This window comes from Phyllostomus discolor, chromosome 4, assembly GCF_004126475.2.
Source record: "Phyllostomus discolor isolate MPI-MPIP mPhyDis1 chromosome 4, mPhyDis1.pri.v3, whole genome shotgun sequence".
Classification (NCBI taxonomy): Eukaryota; Metazoa; Chordata; class Mammalia; order Chiroptera; family Phyllostomidae; genus Phyllostomus; species Phyllostomus discolor.
In genome coordinates, this window is record NC_040906.2 from 181,615,129 (window position 1) to 181,633,401 (window position 18,273).

General features: G+C 37.8%; 1 protein-coding gene across 8 annotated transcripts in view; it reads right to left on the reverse strand.

Annotated features, from left to right (window-relative positions):
- The window catches only part of PTPRK (protein tyrosine phosphatase receptor type K), a 490,478-nt gene that overhangs the window by 444,354 nt on the left and 27,851 nt on the right, over positions 1 to 18,273 (reverse strand). The window lies entirely within an intron of this gene.

Sequence of the window (18,273 nt, forward strand, 5' to 3'; positions counted from 1 at the left end):
GGCAAGATTAACAAAACTAGATCAGTATCTAACCTTGAAAAATTAGTAATGACACTATAAATGAGTGCCTTCCTCTGCTTATTTTATCTAGCTAGAAAGCATATATTATGCTATCAAGAAACAAAAGGTTATCTTTTGTACTTGGCTATAGGTGTATGCCAAGGGAAATTGCTGTTACAAATTAATAAGGTAAGAATACACACAAGGAGTATTTACTCCTGTCTGATTGACTCACCTTCCAATAACTTGAAAATGCCTCCAAAATAATTTACATTCTGACCAGGAAAGCCACTTCAAATCTAATAAAACAAAATGCTGGCCATTTCTCATACTGTTGTTATTTATTCATGCCCTATACTGCTTTAAGAAGATGTTCTGACACCAGGGTTGAGGATAGGGGAAGAAATTGGAGCATTTAACTATCAAATAAAGCCTACCTTTGTGTCCAAGCAAGCATGTAGATGCTTCTGGTCGTATTTTTATTTTAACATGAGTATTCAGATTAGTGCTTGTGATAGACAGAATAATGCACCCGCCCCCAACAACAAAAGTATTCTAATCCCCAATTTCTGTGTATAAATTAGATTCAATGAACAGTAATTAAGGTTGCAGATGGAACTGAGGTGGCTACTCAGCTGACTTGGAGATGGGGAGATTATCCTGGATTACCTGGGTAAACCCTTGTAATCATTGGGAGGAAGTTGAAGAGGAGAACCAGAGAGACCCCAGCTCGTGAAGGGCTTGGCCTGACTTTGCTAGCTTTAAAGATGGAGAGAAGGAACCATGAAGAAAGCAAGTTAGGCTATTGCTAGAGGCTGAAAAAGGCCAGCAACCGATTCCTCCCCTAGAGCCTGCAGAAGGAGCGCAGCCCTGCCATGCTCTACCCACTGAGACCACCTAACCTCTGACCTCCAGAAACGGGTCATTACATTGATACTGGTCAAAGCCACTAACTTTGTTGCAATCTGTTGCAGCATCCATAGAAAACTAATTTAATAAACACTTCACAGCTAACAAAAAAAGATACATCCCGTTATTTCTAAATATAATGATAAACTCACCATTTTAATTTTATATACATTATAGTTTTTTTAAAAAATCATGGTCTACTTCAGACCTCACTAAAACAGTTAAGTTACTTCTCCTGGGGTCTCAGTTTCATTATTTTTAATATAATGGAGTTTCTTGGAATGTTCTGAGGTTCCTTTGAGTTCTGAAATTCTTTGTGTCCTTGTCTCATGAATACTAATTTTGAGGTATTGCTTGAGCTTTGGCTTTTTCTATAAAATCATTCCATTAACCTCTAATGAGCTTTGAACAAAAGCAGTCATGTTAAAATAAATCTGATATAAATTCATAAAACCATTCACAGTAACCTATCACTTTTTCCTTTAGGTCTCTGAGAGATATTTTGCTCTGCAATGGCACTTCTGTCTTCTTACAAAAAGACCAAGTTGAAGTAAAAAAAAATGCTTTGGTGAGTAACTACATGCGGCTTTTTTGTTCTTACTGCAGAAGAAGCAAGGCAAGAAAAAAATCAATACAGGGTAGAATTTTGCTTTTCGGTAATTCCTAATACAGAGGTCTTCAGAGGTTCAATAAGGCATGACCTAGAGAAGACACAATATATTTATTTTTTAAAATGCTAAAAAGCCTTTACTATAAACTATTACAGGTCCTGGTTCTATTGCTTAATATGTACAGTTTAAAAAAATACTGATTTTTGCCCTGGCTGGTGTGGCTTATTGGATTGAGTGATGGCCTGCGAACTGAGGGGGTCACCAGTTTGATTTCCAGTCAGGGCACATGTCTGGGTTACAGGCCAGGTCCCCAGTGGCGGGCATGCAAGAGGCAACCACACATTGATGTTTCTCTCCCTCTTTCTCCCTCCCTGCCCCTCAGTCTAAAAGTAAATAAATAAAATCTTTTTTTAAAATACTGATTTTCACTACATCTAACCACACAGGGAATTTCTTTCTCTTGAGGAAAGGACAGAATGTGTCACCCAACTGAAAAGAAACCAGACAAGGAAAGTTAAGAGACATTAAGGGCCAGTTAAGTCTTCCTTCAGTTGGGGAGTCAAAATACCTTTAGAATATAGGATAATGCCTTCAAAAACTATAAACAAAGGACATCATTTAAAAGTAAATTTTATGCCACAATGTTCTATTGGCCTTAAGTGAAGCTAGCGTGCCTGAGAGTAACTGACAGCAAGGGCAGTAGCTAAAACGTTCAGCACACAGACGTGCAACCTTTTCCCAACTGCTGTCATAAATATGCCAAGGAGTAAAGGTATTTTCTAGAATATCCAGTTTTCTGGTAACTGTGACATTTTTGTGGAGAATTTTAGTGAATAAAACAAATGTTTCATTTTCAGTACATCTGAACACAGAAACTGGGGCAGGAAATGAACATGAAAAAGAAAAAGAAAATAAGCACAGAATTCTAGATATTACGGAAGATGAGCTAAATGAAATAAGCCAGACAGTGAAAGACAAACACTGTAGGGTATCACATGTATGTGATTTTGTTAAGTCAAAGTCATAGAACCAGAGAATAACACAGTGGTTTTCTGAGGCTGAGGGAATAGAGGAAATGGAGAGATGCTGGTCAGTTCCACAGATCTCATATACAGCATGGTGATTATAGTGAAATCATGGCATTTTACACTTGAACTTGGCAGAGAGTAGATCTTAAGTGTTATCACTACACAGACTCAAAATGGTAACTCTGTGAGACGATGGATATGTAATCATTTCACAATGTCATTGTGTATTAAATTATCACATTGTGCACCTTTAAAAATAAAATAGACACTGTTGTACAGACAAAAAAAACAAAGTTGTCAGGAAGAGTTTGAAGCAAAGTGCAAATGGGATAAAAGGGATTCACTAGGGACTGTATTAGTGAGGAAAAGTGAGGTCTTAAAGGGAAAGAACTACAAATAAGTGAAAAATGGAGCTAAGAAATGCATTTAATAGATATAAAACAACCTCCAAAAAGAAAAAGAAAACCAACACACAAGGAAGCCAATCAATAAGGAGAAAGTGGCCTGTCTGAAATGGACCGGCCAATGGACTCATGGGTAAAGCACATTCCTTCCTATTTTTAGCACCAGGTGGAGGTCCAGCAGGTGTATGTGAGAGTATGTGTGGTTAACAGTGGGTATGTTCACACTGCAGTTTTGATGCTTTGTTTCAAGTGATCTGAACGCAGCTGGGCAGGTTACAACTACTCTACAATGATTTAAACTGAGCTAATATATAACAGGAATGTATCAGAAGCAAATCTAGATGCTATCTTATGAGACGGAGCTGAAGAGCAGAAGGGAGAGAGAAGACTAGAAAAAAAAAGGCCAACAATAGAAACGACAGAAATGGGAGAGGGAGAAAGGCAGGGAAGGAGAAGCTGATTGATTCTGAGGAGGGCAGAGAAGGCAGAGCAAGGGCCAGCAGCACCTCCTCCAAGTCTCGCCTTCTCCCGAAGGCCTGTGCCTCAAAATACAAAAGCCAAGTGAAACAGGAGGTTCTGCTGAGCCTTTTGTTCCTAATTCTGTTCTTTTTTCTTTTCCATCCCGAAGTCTGCCTTTTATTTGAATAGTCCCTGAGAAGCCTGGTCTTGTAGCTTCTGTTTATTCACATGGTTCTCTCTGTCACAGATGGTACAACACAGGCAAATGCAATGAGTGGGGGGGGCGGGGGTTGTGCATGTGTGTGTTGCTTGTTTGCTTGCTTCTATTTCTACATTTAACACAGGGATCTCTCTTAATGTGCTTTTTTTACTTTGAAATAATTTCAAACCTACAGGAAAGTTGCAAGAGTAATACAAAGAATTCCTGGATACCCTTCATTATCCAAATTTTCACCAATTTTCAACATTTTGACACAGTTGTTTTCTCTTTCTTTTCCACATATTTAACACTTTTTTCTATACACTTCTGTACACTTTATCCACATCTTCAAAACAATTTGATAGTAGCTTGCATACAACATTCCCTTTACCTCTCAATATTTCCATGGTGTACATTTCCGAACCACAAGAGTATTCTCTCAATAACCACAATACTGTTATCAAATCAGAAATTTGAACACTGACACCGCACAATTGCCTAAGGCAGGGTTCAGCAAACCTGTGGGCCAGATCTGACCCGCCACTGACTGTGCATGTGAAACTCTCTGGCACCCAGGCCTGCCCACTGCTTCCTGCACAGTCCACAGCAACGGCGCGAACAGTAGAGCTGGGGAGTTGTTGCAAGAGACAGTATGGCCAGCAAAGCCTCAAAATATTTACTATTTGGGTCGTTTTAAAAAATTGCTGATCCCTAATTTAGAGTCTGCACTCCACTGTTAATTGTGTCAATAACACCCATTTTAACTATATCCTCCATCTATGATTCAATACAGAGTCATGCATTGCATTTAATTGTCACACTTCTGAGTCTCCTTTCACCCAGAACAGTTCCCCAGCCTTTCTTTGTCTTCCATGAAATTGCCGTTTTGAAGCAGACAAAGTCAGGGTTTTTTTAGGCCATCCTTCCATTTGGGTCTACCTGGTGTTGCCTCATGATCAGATTCAGGCAATGCATTAGTTGTCTGAACACCGCAAACGTGGTATCATACCCAAACACATATGATATACATGTGCCCCTCCTTGATAACATGAATCTTGGTGTTCTGCTGTGCCACTATACAGTTACAACTTTTTGTCTTCGCAATTAATAAAAATCTGTAGGCAGATGTTTTAAGGCCATGTAAATGTTCTGTTCTCCATCACACTTCTCCTGCCTCCCAACTGAACATCTAGTGCCAATTCCTTCCCAAATCATTTTTACTTATAAATACAAAGTGGTAATTTCCCAAGTTCACTTGCAATATCATAAAATCCAAGATAGTATGGCCTATCGGTTTATGAACAGAAATCAGATATTCAGAAATATTAAATTTTCATCAGTTGCTAGTTATTTTTCAAGGATCCCTTAGGGAACTTTGAACTTTTAAAACTCTTGAACATCAATGGTCCTAAAGTTTCTCAAGCTTCAAAAGACCAATTAGACAAATGTTTTCATGACTCAATAGATCACTTGCACATCAGTACACAAAACCTATATTTTGAAGCTACAACTTATATATTACAAAGCTACATTTCTTTAACTTCCATTGTTTTCACCAAAGGTTGAAGATTCATTGCTGCAGTACAAATATCAATAGAAAAGAAACATGCAAGACAAAATAATACAAAAATAAAACCTAACACATTTTGTATAATCTCAATTTTGAGTCTGCCCACAAATCATGCCTCTCCACTTAAACTACCAGGGTCACAGATCATAGCAGAGTAACCACTTCCTTTAGCTTGAGGAAATAAGGCACAGTCTGGAGGCTATGTTTGCAATGGCCAGGACGCACTTCCACAGCCAGGTAGTGTCTTGTCACTGAGAACACACTACCAGGCTGTAGTACAGAAATTTATTCTCTCACAACTCTAGAGGCTCTAAGTCCAAGACCAAGGTGTGACAGACTTGGTATTTTCTGAGGCCTCTCTCCTTTGCTCCCAGATGGCCACTTTCTCGTTGTGCCCTCACATGGTCTTCCTTTCATACTTGTCTAATGTGCTAATCTCTTTTTATAAAAACACAAGTCACATTGGATCAGGGCCCACCCATATCACCTCATTTCATTTTAAGTACCGCTCTCAGGGCCTGTCTCCAAATACTGTCACATTCTGAAGTACAGAAGGTCAGGACTTTAACACGTGAATTTTGGGGCAACGCAATTCAGCTCATAACATGGACCCGTAATGCGTTGCTATTAAAGATAACTGCCACTAACTTTCTAGGTAATGTTAAAGAAGATCTACTAATACACTTTAATTCAAAGTCTTTTAATTCAAAGTGGAACAAAGTCATGTTGTGGCAGGAAACAATGTTTTTTAAAGGAAAAGTGACACATGATGGCTGTTACCAAATAGATAAAGGGTTATCACATGGAGGTTGCATTATAGAATTAACTTGTCTTTAGTCATCTGCAAGTTTTAATGATGACTAAAAAATATTTTCAATGGAAAAATAATCTTTCTAACTTATTTAACAATAGAAGGGAAATTGATGACCTCAGAAGATAAAATAAATGCTTAGACTAAACTGTGGATTGAAATAATGGCAAGAAGTTGGCAAAATGAGGATGTATATTTGTATGTTTCTTTTTCTCAAATCAAAACTTAACTTTTAAGACTGCAAGTTTTCAATGACTCTGTCCATCAAAATGTTAAAGTTTTCTGAACTTCTCCAACAACTGAAAACTCATAATTGCCTCAGGCAGAAGCAAAAAGTGAAATATCTTCCTACCAAGGCTCAGTGTCATTATATTTTTCTCTGGGGCAAAACGTATGCCCCAAACTGTCAACAACACAAGGGTGGGGAAAGACACTGATAAAAAATATGTATATATATATATATATATATATATATATATATATATGATCTATGAGTGTTGCAAATACATGTCCATTTAAAAATGCCTAATGACTCAACTAAAACTGAAGCCATATGATATACCTAATAATTTAAAAACAATTAGTACTTATAACAGCTCTCAGGCCAAGAACCATTGCCTTTCAACATTAATTTTATACCATAAATTTTAAAACAATCACCTTTAGAAGCATCATAGCACAGTGTTTACAAACAGGGGGCCTAGCATCAGTCTCCCTGGCCCAAATCCTAGCCCTGTTATTACCAGTTACGTAACCATGGGCCAGGTACTTAATATTAATATCTCTATGTCTGTTTCCTCATTTGTACAGCAAAGGCAAGTACCTCGTTTACTTGCTAGGAGGATTCTACAAGATAATAAAAAAAAGCCTCATACATGGAAACCATTTTAAGAGATAAAGCCATATTTTGTTAGGTCTAGGGAGGCAGTGAACATTTAAGATGGGACTAAGGAGATCATAATTTTGTTTCAGAGAAATCAGTTTGAGAACACAGTGAGGAATGAGTTGGCTGGAGGAGGTCATGTGTACAAAGCAGAGGACCAGATATAAAGACTAGCTGCAATAGTTCAGTAAAGATGTTCTGAGGGTCTTTACTAAAGCTTTATTAGAATGGGAAATGTTAATGAGATAGTACAGGATTTGGTGTCAGGAAGGGATGAGGAGGAAACAGCAGAGTAACTGGACCTCTGAAGGACTTCTATGAACATCCTTGAGAGCAAATACAACTGCTTTTGAACACACTGAGATTGAGTTAGACTCCTGCTGCTTCCCGTGAGTTACTGCCTTGAGCAGGAGCATAAGCAGAGGACTGAGCTGGGATACCATTTTGATAGAGAGTCAATCCTACTCCACCGATAAGAAAAATATTTTAAATTTATTTTAAAGAAGAAACAGATGGCACTTCCTAATAAAAGAGGGAGTTTTACAGCCACATCCCAGTATAATGTTCAACATCAAGTATTTTTGTACCGTATTTTATGCTTATACTGAAGTCATTCCATCAACATTACATCAATTCTTCAAAATCAGCCCTGGTGTTGACAGACCAAGAAGTGCTTTTTCTTAAAAATTTAGGAAGAAGGTTTTACCAGCACATGCCTTCTGTTAAGTTGCGTTCACTATTTCATTCTGTAATTTCCAAGAGAGGACATCCATAGTGCAAACCTAAGTCTGCAGCCCCAGAACTACGCCTCCCGTGGCAATCCCTGTGTTCACCAGCAACTTCTCCTCTCGTACCAAGAGGTGATCTAGATTTTACCAAACAAATCCTTAAAAACGCCCCACAGAACAGCCTGGTCATCAATATGTTCAGCATGTCCTGTGCACTGGGGAACATCTTTTTGTCTGAGGTCAACTGTCCACCGATGCAAACCTACGTACGCAGTATTGTCAGCTTCATGTGAATCTCTAGGTTAACGTGTGTGTGAATAACACACTGCAGAGCCACATGCATCGTGTTAATAAAGAGATTTAGTTTAATAAGCATGCAAAAATGTAAACCTAATTCTATTTCAACACTCTTTTTACCATGATTTGGTAGTCTTTTTAAATAACTTAGTTTCATTCATGGTTAAGAAAGCATTGTTTCAGTTTGGTTTTACTAAACTACTACATATTTATAGGTTTATGATTTATCACTTATTTAAAACCTGAAAACCTACATATAATCACTGAGGAATTCAAACTATGTGACATTAAGTCCTAGATGATGATTAATGTCAACAAACGTGTATTGTTTCTAAACTGATTTTTAAATCAATCTTGAGACTGAAAAAATTCAAATTTTACCATGTTGTTACCAACAGTATGTAAAATAAAGTTGCGACCATGTATTTATTTTCCCAAACACTTAATAAAAAAGCAGTAAGAAGTTAAAATGTGATTCCCAATTTTATGAAGAATTCAGAGCAATCAAGAAAGCGAGAAAGAATAAAAATGTTTGCCCATTTTGGTGTGAAATTACCCTGAACTAAATTCTAGAAAAAGTAACACACTTATGACAAATAAAACAAGCCAATTTTATTTCAGGAAGTTAACAAATTCTCTTAAAGAAAACACACACAGTTACACTTAGGAATCTCTAGCAGATGTATTATATCCATGAGAGAGAGAACTAAAGGTAGCAATATTATTTTCATGGTCACATTCAAAGTTTACCATAAAGTTGAAATCTTTTTTCTGTAACCTATAAACCAAATTCTAAAAGCTAAAATTCAAGAGGAATAACCAGCATATATGAACTAATAATATTTACAAGCACTAAAGAAAGGATTGCACTTACCTAGTTTTTCCTAAACACTCAGAAAGGAAACACTCTTTTGTATAAAAAGCAGCTGATATTTGTGATGGAAACCTGATACAGATAGTACATATTCAAATACATAAGTCAGACACTGACAATTTTTTCCATTAAGAATAGAGCAGCCCTGGCTGGCTCAGTTGGCTGGAGCATCGTCCCATGCACCAAAAGGTTATGGGTTTGATCCCAGTCAGGGCACATACCTAGGCTGCAGGTTCATATGCCTGGCCAGGGTGCCCATGGAAGGCAACCCATGAATGGTTCTCTCTCACTTCAAGGCATATCTGTCTATCTCCTCTCTCTCTCTCCCCCTCTCTCATATCAGTCAATATATCCCTGGGTAAGCATTAAAAAATAGAAATTAAAAAAAAAGAATAGAGGAAAGTTGATAATAATAAAGTTCCTATTTAAAAACCACCTTGTTTTCACAGGTGTGAGAGAACAGGAACAGCTAAATTCTGAGGCATTTACAGCTCCTCTATGACCACTGTCTTCCACTTGCCAAGGCCACTGCCAATGAATTAAAGGGCCTAAGAAAGAACAATGCACTGCAAGTAAAGGGGCGTTTTAGCATCACATTACTTAGGTAGAGGTGTTGACATTACTTAATAGTAACTGAAAGAGGGGGTGTGGCACCCCTCCCTAATTGAAATTAATGAATGCAGGCAATCTTTGGAGATACTGTTTTAATATCAATGTTCAGTTAGAGAGAGAGAGAGAGAGAGATCAAAGAGTTAAGAACTGGCCCAGTTTTGCTTGTGGTTCATGGACTCCTTCCCACCTTATCCACATCGCTCCTCCCCATGCCATTGTTTTCTGATAGTGATACCAACATATACACAGGCCCTTCGCTATTTCCCTCCTCGCTGGATCCAGCCCAGAGCCAGCACTGCGTCTGAGCATTCATGGCTGCAATGGGACTCATCTGCCTGCCAGTCGGAGGCAGACGCTAGTGGTGGATTCCCCCGCCACATGAACTGTCTCATACCTGAAGTACTGCTTAGTACTTTTATTTCATATACTTGTGCTGGGACTGCTCTCACAATCCTTTGGTCACCTGTCTCCTCCGGAAAGTGGAATACATGTATTCAGGGAACCCTCACATGCCATCTATAACTGACAAAGTTGAACAGAATGTACTACACAAAACATGAGTGTCAATACGGGCCATTTTGCATTTTCATGATGCTTTTTGCCACTCTAAGGGAGAAACGGTCTCAATGGTCTCAAATAAATGTGGGGTTTTGTTGTTGTTGTTGTTGTTTTAGCAAAAGGAAAGAGAACCATGCCTTGGATATCTGTTACTTAGCAGATCATTTTCATAGTTGCTTTGCTTTTCACCTGCCCACATCAAAGAAAAGCAGCATTATAGCTAGAACAAGATAGTAAAACAGTATTTTAAGTTTTGCTAATTTGCAAGCACATAAAAAAGTGCCTTCTGTTGTAGGCTGTTATATTGTTAAGAATAAATTTCCTAGGATACAGAATTCAGCAGTCATTCCCTACAGCACTTCCTCTCACCCAGCCTCAAGTCAGCCATTCTGCCAGCTTAATCTTCCTCACACAAGGTTCCCATTCCTTCCTAGAGAGCTACAGAGAAGAAAGCCAGATGTACTCAGTGGGTCAAAGGGGTGGGTCTCAATCTGAGGTAAAGCCTCAGCAAACACTGAGTTTCCCAGAGTGGACCTGGGGTCGCTCTACCTCACAAATGTCTACTCAGTGACTAGCCACACTCTTTAAGATCCACAACAATGTGAATGGGGTAGCTCGGGCGTTCACTAGTGCTTTACGTCCCTAGCTTCAATAAAACTGTCAGAGCAGCAAATGAGATGTCTCAGGTGGACAAAAATGTTTGCATTTCACTTCTGAAAGGATTACGGCACTGAAAATAGAGGAGTTAAACCACTAATTTTCAGGTTGGCCTTCCTCGGATAGATGTTTCTCACTGTAACATCTAGCTTCAAGTTCTTATTTACAAACTAAACAAGAGTCACTCCTGTATTGACTTAATCGCCCTGTCCAAATTCCACTGTAATAAAATCCACCTTAACACATAAGGAGTGTTTACTGATGGGGGTGATCAAACCAAGTTGTCCACGGATTGGGAGGGGCTGGACAAACCAAGTGGTCCACGGATTAAAGGTATGAGTATACCTTTAATCTCAGCAGGTGTGAAAGAGGAGGTTTCACACATCAGTTTTTCTCTCTCTGCCTTCCCGCAAAGGATAGTGCTTTGTTTTTGGTAGATGGCGGTGCAGGTTAGGTAGGGTCCGAAGGAGGAATTAGAAAGGACTGTTAATTGCTCAATGAATACAGAACTAAGGTGGTGTGGTAATTTTTCTTTTCTCTTGGCACACTATTGAATTGTCTTCAATTTCACCTAATAATATTTATTTTCCTAGAGTATAGAACGTCTATGCTCTATCTTGTGGTTAACATTAGGAATATATTCTTATCATTTCCACTTCTTCCAGAAAATTCTTTCTTACACATTAACATTTTGGAAATAGTCCAAGGAAACTACCTGAGGCCATCTACTATCTCATAACCAAACTCACAGGCGTGCTCAACCCTCTCAGGCCCCCTTGGGCTTCTCTGATTTCTCTAACTAACTTATTTGCACCTCACTTCCACACTGTTGAGTATGAATTACATGAAGAGCTTTCCCCCATCCTCATTACAACCTCAGGCCAACGCTTTCTCTGCCCATTCCTTCCTCGAAGAGCCGGGCTCACTTTCCGTTTCTGTTGGGAAGACTGCTGGTGGCATCACCACCAGGCTTGACCTCCCTCGTTCCCTTGTCACTCCGGATGCCTGCAGGATATCTCACTCAGATGTCAACTGAAATTTGACATGTGAAAGCCTGAGCTCATCTTCTTCCCCCAACAATAAGCAAGTGTTTGCAAAATTTCCTGTGACTGTTAATGTTAACTTTGTCCTCAAAATCCCCTAGGCTCAAAAATGTTAAGCTATTTTTGACTCCCTCTTCTTCAACCTCAACATTCATCCTGTCTGCACACTGCCATTCCCCTCTCTACCCCATCTCCCCGATCTACGCTTTCCTCTTCATTCTTGTGTCAGCCCCAAGCCCTTACTCCTCACACATGCACGGCAAGTCCCTAGCTCATCCACCCACCTTCAGGTTTTTCTACAGCGAATTGTCAGAATAACCTGCACAAAATACAGAAGGCTAACACTCATTTAGATCAGTCTATGCTCTCATTCTCCAGATGAAAACAAAGTCTCTAGGAGGTTTACATACCCAAGTGGGAGGTGGAATCCAAGCTACAAAACAAGGGCTCGGGACTTCCCATTCAGTGTCCCACCCACTTTTCAGGGAGCTTTCTAATATCACATCCACCGCCATGGCCAAGGGCCATTCTGAGTCTTCATACATCACACCGTACAAGGCCTAAAATTTGCTAGTGTACCATTCAAGCCTAAAATCTTATACTGTATCATTCAAGCCCTTAGCACTTTTACTGCTTCTCCACATTCATTTCTTGTTATTCACTATTACACCCCTCAAGCCTAAGTCACTCTAGTTGTCACGCACATACCAACGTAACTTTGAGCACCAGTGCAGGATCAGTATACAAACATCACCTTTAAAAAGACAGTCCTCTATTTTTAATGCGTAAGTAAATCCTGACACCAGTTTTAAGACAAATATGGGAGTCGAATAGGCTAGCATTTCTAATTTAAATTTCAGAGAGCAAAAAATTTATTTAAAAGCCCCCATTACACCTTATCTTTCAAAGTAATTTTGAAAATGTATTTTTATCATCTTACATTTTCTTTAACTTTGTTCTATAATTAAAACTTAAGATATAGCCAATTACTTATGTTCAGATTGTCAACTAGTTACTTACCTTACCTCACTCACCAGTGGTTTTTCCATGATTTAGACCGTGAAATCCTTTATCTTTTTAAATACTTACAATTTTGCACAACAAATGCTTTGCTTTTTATTTATTTATTTTTTTGTGCTGATGTAGTGTAGAATGCTTACAACATACAATCCTCAAGAGACTAGCCAATCCAGACCATGAGACAGTGATCCAAGGTGAATGAATGGAGGCACACTTGTAAAGTGATGAATTAATTTTTATTTTCCTGATTTCCCCATGCAACCTCTGCAATAATGCAGTGACTGTGGTATCAAAGCCCCTTTATAAAGAAACCCTTTCATACCTTTTTCTCCTCCAGTTCAAAATCTATCTCCTTCTTTCTCGACCTGACTCAATAATCATTCCTCAGTTACCTTAGTGTGATCACATAACACCTCATCAGTTCATTTGTTTTAAACAGTAATATTAACATTAACTTAGTGAGAGCTACTCCTCAGTTTCTACTAAGAATCTTTAAAAATCTACATTTCAAAAGTCCCTAGCAAGATTTACAAACTTAGAAGAACTGAGTATTACAGGTCTTTTACCTCTCCTAATACTATACAGCATTACCATTTTCCAGACAATAAGTACAAAATAAACTAACTCAAGAGGGGTTCTAAAATGGACCATCTGGCTGCTATGCATTTTCTTCTCAGAATTTAATTTTGTTCTAATCGAATCAGTCAAAAAATGAAACATAAAAATAAATGAATGAATTAATCCTGCTTGCATGAATGTCAGGCATTAACACAAATTAGCGTTTTATAGGGTTTCTTTTATGTTGTTTGTTTGCGTGTTTTTAACATTCACCCCTAATGGCAGGAAAAACATTCTTGTTTTCTTCAAACAAAAATAAATGACTCAGGAACCCTAATAAGAACCATTCTGGATAATGTTGAACATATTCCCCAACCCTATGAAGAGGTCAAGTACCAAATGAAACACTTAGAATTATAATATCCACCCCAGCCTATTAGTAAAATTGAAAATATAGTTCTAAGAATAGTAAAAACAAAAATAAATGAATGGGACTACATCAAACTAAAATACTTCTGCCCTCCTCCCTGAAGAAACCATCAACAAAACAAAAAGACAACGAACTGAATGGGAGAGGATATTTGAAAATGATATCCCCAATAAGGGGCTCATATCCAAAATATATACTGAATTCCTACAACTCAGCAATAAAAAAAAAACAAACCTATTTAAAAATGGGCAGAGGACCTGAAGAGACTCTTTTCCCAATTGAACATACAGGTATGTTCATAACTGGCCAACAGGTATAAAAAGATGCTCAACTTCACTAGCTACAATGGAAATAAGTGCAAATCAAAAGCACAATGAGACACCACCTCACACCTATCAGCATAGCTGTTATAAAGAAGACTGTAAACGACAAGGGATGGAGAAGATGTGGAGTAGAGGGAACACTCATACACTGCTGGTGGGAATGTAAATCGGTGCAGCATCTACAAAAAACAGTTTGGAGGTTCCTCAAAAAATGAAGAATGGAGTTACCACTCAAACAAGCAACCCCTCTTCTGAATATCTACCCCCCCAAAACTGAAAACACTTATTTGTAAAGATACCCCTATGTTCAATACAGTACTATTTACAATAGGCAAGACATAGAAACAGTCTAAGTGCCCTTCAGTGGATGAGGGGATAGAGAAGATGTGGTATGTATATACAACAGAATACTACTCTGCCATAAAAAATGATGAAATCTTGTCATTTGCTACAACATGGATGGATCTCGAGAGCATCATGCTAAGTGAAATTAGAGAGAAAAGGTCAAGAACCCTATGATTTCACTCACATGTGGGATATAAAACAGAAAACAACAAACTAACAAAACAAACAAACTCATTGGCAAAGACAATAGTCGGACAGTTATCAGAGAGGAAGAGGGAAGACAGAGGATGAAGAAGGTAAAGGGGTCAAATATATGCTGACAGAAGGAGACTAGACTGAGTGGTGAGCACACAATGCAACATGCAGATGATGTATTTATTACAAAGCTGTATACCAGAAGTGTATATTAACCAATATTACCCCCAATAAATGAAATTTAACAAAAAAGAAAATAAGTTCCTGTGACCTGGCTCCATCTACCTTTTCTCAAAGTTCATAGTGCACTGTACTGCATGTGCTTTAGTCATGATGAATGGCTTTTTCTACTCTGATCTGGGAACAGATCTAAAGAAAAGTCTAATTGTGAATTATGTGTGGACACAGCACAAGACATAGGAGAAGGAGATGGAGAAAGAGAAGGAGGACTAGACACTAAGGACATTTAAAAGAAAATGTATATATCAGAAAAGTCAACCAGAAAAACACTGAGGGAGATAGGGGCAATAGAAATGCTACCAGTGAACTAGCAATGCAGACATTTTTAGGTACTGAGTGGTCATATCAAATAAAGAACAGCCAAATCACAGACAAGCAGCATCGTCTCAAAAGCCACCAACGTCTAGTTTCACTACTGATGGGCACACGAGGACGTGGAAAGCAAAGGTACGAGAGAACACAGAGAATTCCCTACTGTTTGTAATCCACAAGACAGCAATTGTTCTTGGTCGAATGGTTTATTCTGGAAATTCTTCTGACAGTAGGGATCAGATAGCATCTGTCTCTTACAAGTAAAGGCATTAAGCCAATGAACAGTTCTCATTATCACAGACAACAACAAATGAAGTCAGAGCAAGGAGGAACCAGGTGGTATCCTGCTCGCAAAAACGACTTGATACATCAACGTCAGGCATTTTTCTTGGCTGAGCATCTTAGGGCTAACTTCATTAGATGTATGATTTAATAACACTTTACTAACCTGAATGTCTAAGTATTAAGTATCATGACATGGGCTCTTAACAGTATACTAATGCCATCAACACTGGGCCCAGCAAAGTCCCTCTCCATTTTTAAATGTTTAAGCAACACACAATATTATATTACCAAGGCCTACAAGAGCAGAGTCTTTTTCTACCAACATATTTTTATCCTATCGATGCCTTTACATCTTGTTTTTCACCACTCTGAATGTTTAAAAGTAAAAAGGCAGCATGTCTTTCATAATAATAATATAATTCAAAAGTAGTAATTCTGATTGTTTACTTCCTTTTCCTTTCTATCTTCTTTTCCTGGAATATTATGAATTGGTGTGGGTTAAGTGTAGTAACATTGAGCTTGACTCTCTTCTAAGGGACTACTTATTCATAAAGATGAACAAGGGAACCGAAAACAAATTAGTAAGGGAAAGCCAATGTCCTAAAGGAACTCACGCATTTCCTTAATGTCCAAGTCACAGAAACACTGTTGTACATTCAAGGTCACTTTGCTCACAATCACAGCTATTGCTTGATGGGAAGATCCATTCCCAGATAAAATCTCTGTACTTTATCATCATCACATCGTCAGTGCCTACAGCTAGTTTAGAATTATACTGTAATTAAACTGAAACTCTGATTAAAAAGTACTAGGCTAATGTGGTATGAAATGTCCTTTATCATCACAGGCCAATTATGCTGCTGCTTGCCATTGTCCTCTGGTATGTATAGATTTTATCTTTTTATAAAAATAACAGAACACAGATTTGGTAATGACATCCTGGGCAGGATGTCCTGATAATTTCCAGGGTCAGTCATTTCCTTTTCAATCTATCCCCCCCTCCCCCACTGCCTCGCTTCGTGGTTCCTTATACATCCCCAGTGTCCCCTGCTGCGGTGGAAACATATCCTAACTCATGACCAAAGTGTCCTTCCACTGTATAACTGATGAATGCTAGATACACAGGCTACAATTTCCATGTTTATCAAGTAAAATAAAACAAAAGTCTAGTCTTAAGTTATTTCCAAGAGAGTATAAACTAAGTTTAATAAGCAGTTATTTTTTAGCAAAGTTACTTTTTTTAAGAGTAGTGGATTTCAGTTCCACTAACTCTTCTTTCTAATTCACTTTATAGAAGCCTTAACAGTAAGTGCTTACCAAAATTTTAAACTCCTAACAGTAAAATTATCTAATTCTTTTGGAAAAGTTATGGATTCTACAGGTTATTTTCAATCCTGTTTATAATCCTAGTTAAGTTTTCAAGTGATTTATTGACCTTCAATAATAATCTGCCTTCAAGTTTTAACAGGTTAAGCAATCTAATGCTAACTTCTACAAATCTGAGTAAGACTAAGTCTGTGATACTAACTCCATCGCTGCTGAGCCATTACCACATTTGTTCCCATGGTTAGAAATAAACTAGACAAAATATTTCTTGTCTAGTCCATTATAAAGTAAGCTTTCAAGTTGCAAATAAATCACTTGTTAATTAACTTTGTTAATGATCTATTTAAAAAACAAAGTGTTAAGAAAATACTGAGTTATATACTTGAGAAATGCAGAAAGGAGCAATGGAAAATCATCCTCATTTACAGTTTTTCTACTAATAGTGGCCTCAAAAATAAATTTAATTAGCATAATTTGTTCAAAGCAAATCACATTTTTAAACTCAACAGTTTCCTTCCTTTCAGAAAATACAAATCAAATCCACAAGCCTGTATGTGTTTCCTTCAAAACACATACAAACTTCACAGAAATTAAATTTCCATTTTTAACAAGCAGACTATCTCAACAGGATGCTCACAGCATCAAAAACATTACAATGGAGTCTTGGAACACACAGTAAAATGGAAGAATGAGCTACATATAACAATGTCAATTTTGTGACATTGTAATGCTACCCACAAAAAAATACAAGCTATATAATTACAATTCAACTATATGATTAGGAAAATTGTCAGAAACACCTAGTCATCTATAAAAATGTTAACCTATGGTTTTGTTGCAATCAACCCATAATGACATTTTTTAAATAACTTAAGCAATGTCATTCCAAACACAGAACAATGATTTATTACTAGCACACATTACACATTTATTGTTAGGTTCTAAGCAAATAACCAGTGTTCAGGCTATTTAGTCTTGCTAGGAATTGCTAGGAGCTTGGTGTTGCCATCAAGTTCCTAGCAATTCCCTTCAATGGAAAAAAAAATAAAGTTGTAAAGGGAAAAAACTACCTAGCATGTGCTAATAATGTAAGTTTATAAAGATCCGTATCATAAAAATGCTTTATCTAGCAAACCGTTCACTGAAAATTCATAGAGATGACTAATACTGTTACAGAACACTGGAAAGACACTGAGTAGATTTCAGGCGCACTCATCACACACAAAATGTTAACTGTGTGAGGTGATATGTTAATTAGCTAGACTATAGTAATCACTTCACTGTGTACCAAATCATCACTGTAAATATATACAATTTTATTTTACAATATATCAACAAAGGGGGAAAATGCATATACACACACGCGCACAGAGATAATGCCTACTATATGACAGGCAATGCTACTACAGAGACACAGAGATAACTTATGTTCTATGTATTACTAGAATAAATAAAATGAAGTAAAACAAAAAGAGAAAGAAAAGACAAGAAAAGAAGAAGTGACTATTTGGGCTCTAGTTTCTGTGCCGTGAGGAATGCTAGTGAACGAAGGAAGACCCCATGGAGCAGTTGAGAACAGGCCTTCCACGGGGACCA